This window comes from Oratosquilla oratoria, chromosome 12, assembly GCF_046742065.1.
Source record: "Oratosquilla oratoria isolate Oo_2021 chromosome 12, ASM4674206v1, whole genome shotgun sequence".
NCBI classification, from domain to species: Eukaryota; Metazoa; Arthropoda; class Malacostraca; order Stomatopoda; family Squillidae; genus Oratosquilla; species Oratosquilla oratoria.
In genome coordinates, this window is record NC_134788.1 from 2,338,360 (window position 1) to 2,341,333 (window position 2,974).

Below are 2,974 nucleotides of genomic sequence, written 5' to 3' on the forward strand. Positions count from 1 at the left end.
CTCTCGGAACTACTCGCTCACTATGACAGAATACTGGACGACACCAAAGATAAGGACAACGACGATGTCATATACCTCGACTTTGCAAAAGCGTTCGATAAGGTGGATCATGGGATTCTCTTACACAAAATACGAGTGCTTGGAACATGTGGAGTCCTAGGTAAATGGCTACACAGCTTCTTATCTGATAGGAAACAGCGAGTCAACGTCCAAGGAAATCCTTCACAGGCAAGCAGTGTTATTAGCAGTGTCCCCCAAGGTACTGTACTGGGTCCCTTACTGTTCCTCATCATGATAGGGGACATAGACAGAGACCTTCAACGCTCTACAGCTACATCCTTCGCCGATGACACGCGAATCGAAATGAAGATCCGCACACTACAAGATGCCGATGACCTACAGCAAGACCTTAATGAAATCCTGAGGTGGGCAGAGGAGAACAACATGGCACCGAACGGAGACAAGTTTGAGCTTTTACGCTATGGCCACCATCTAGATCTCAAGAACTCGACAAAGTATTAGTGTGGCCAATAAGAAATCATTGCTAAGGACATAGTGAAAGATCTGGGAGTGAGTATGAGCAGTGATGCCTCCTTCTACCATCACATCAATCAAGCAACATTAAAAGCAAGGCATCTATCAGGGTGGATCCTACGTACCTTCCAGACAAGAAGTCCAAGGTGTATGCTAACCCTTTGGAAATCATTAGTTCTACCACAGCTAGAATACTGATGCCGACTTTGGTGTCCCTAGAAAATATCAGAAATTATTGAGATTGAAGGGCCCCAAAGGACTTTCACTAGCAAAATACATGGGCTCCAGGAACTGAATCACTGGGAGAGGCTGATGGAGATGCTGCTGTTTTATCTCCAACGGCGCAGGGAACGCTATACTATCATCTACATCTGGAAGGTGTTAGAAAAGAGGGTGCTCAACACTTGTATTCAAGAAACAGTCCACCAAAGAACAGGGAGGTTGTGCTATGTGAGGACTGCTCCTGGATCAACAATGAGCATCAAGTCCAGAATACACAACAGCTTCTCGTTCAGTGGGCCAATATTGATTAACTGCATCCCGCCCACACTGAGAAACATAACAAGGGTGTCTCCAGACACCTTCAAAAAACATCTGGATATATGGTTGGCCAAAATACCAGACAAGCCGCCAATACCAGGATACACCAGCCCCAACGCCAACCGACTGATCGATTGGACCATTGAATGTGAGGGAGTTGCCTGGTCATAGTGGGACCACAGCCTAGCTGCGTCGATCACCGACAGAAGTCATCTAAGTATATGTGTAATCATAAGCTCTATCAAGGACTTAAAAGTCCCATTCTATGTAGGAAGTAGTGGTGAGATGATAGCGGTACTGGTGTTTTTTTCATCCAGGATTGGGCATGTGTGAAATAGAAGTCTTTCTCACAGGCATACTAAAACTGTCTAAGAACGTCGGTTATGATGTGAAGATATGTGGGGTTTGATTGCTAATGTAGGATTTGTTGGATATTGTTCCTAGCCTATATCAATATATTTAACACTGCTGATTGAAGCACTGGAAAACAACCTGTGACGTAGAGATGTGTATGCACCTTGACTTACACTGGAAAAACGAAGAGGGTGACGTGATCTAATATGTATTCAAACGGGCCAAGATTACCATTTAGACAGCAGGGCAGTACTCATAGTAATGGCCTCTTGCATTCTCCTCCGGTCTTCGGGGGACCGTGTCGTCCATTGGTTTTCCTCCTCTCAGGGCGATAGTGTTATTACACTCTAGGAGGTAGTGAAGGAGGGAGGGGTTGGTCATATCGCAGTACTCGTAGTCTCGTTCCTGCCGTCCGTCCTACTACTTTCCCTCAGCACTTGTAACCCAACCCGAGTCTTGTGAATCTGACGATTGCGTAGGATGCAAGCGAGGGAACGGGGACTGACCCCTCTACCATGTGATTTGCAAAGTTCTATGCTAGTTACAACAGTGAAGCCAATAAAGGCTTTCGTCTAACTCTAATATTCTTCGCGGGTGGGGTCGGGAGCTGCGTGAAAAGATATGACAGTCGCCTTCACTACTGAGTAACTGCTATCAGACTGCAACCCCATTTTTGTACATAATCATAAATCACTGAAATACTTATGTTTTTATATAGTGATATAGGACTCAATAATGATGGGCATTTCAATTTCATTCATAATTTTCTTTTGATATATTGATTTCTGATTTTGAATTGTGATATCCATATGTCACATTATCCTTAGCGCACATTGATAATTATTATGAAATTAACAGAATGTTGGAAGCTGTCCTCTTGCATGTGATAAAGTGACAATGGCGGCAAATGTGGGAAACTGTCCGTATACCTACATGAGGATGCCAGCATCTGCATCATGGTTATATTTATTTTGTAGTTGTGGCCGAGCGACTCCAAAATTCTGCGAACCAGGCTGACCATATTTTCTGTGGTTGTTATAACTGTTATAGTGGAAGAGAACGAGTAATACTGCTGTATTACGGTGATACAGCAGCATCATCGTGCATCAGGCAGCTGATGCTGATGCTTTCCGCGATAATTTGACTCGTACCAAAGAGGTTAATGGAAAAATACCACAACAGTTCACATTTTTAAAATATTTTAATATGTCTCTTTTTATATCATACAAACTATCACATCAAACTGTTTTATATAGTACATACATATACCAAACGGAACAAATACACAATTAGAGATTGTGTATATTTTCAATCGTGTATTTGCCTCGTACATACAAACCATCACATTTTATTATTATATCAAATCATTTTATGTAGTACATACATGAAATACAGGCGTATATGTCAAAAGCGAAAATATTGATATGATAGGAATAACCGAGACATGTTTAAACGGTGGAGAGTTTGAAGCTGAATTTAATATTGCGGGATTTAAACACTTTCATCAAGTTAGAAACCACAAGAAAGGTGGGGGTCTTGTTGTACG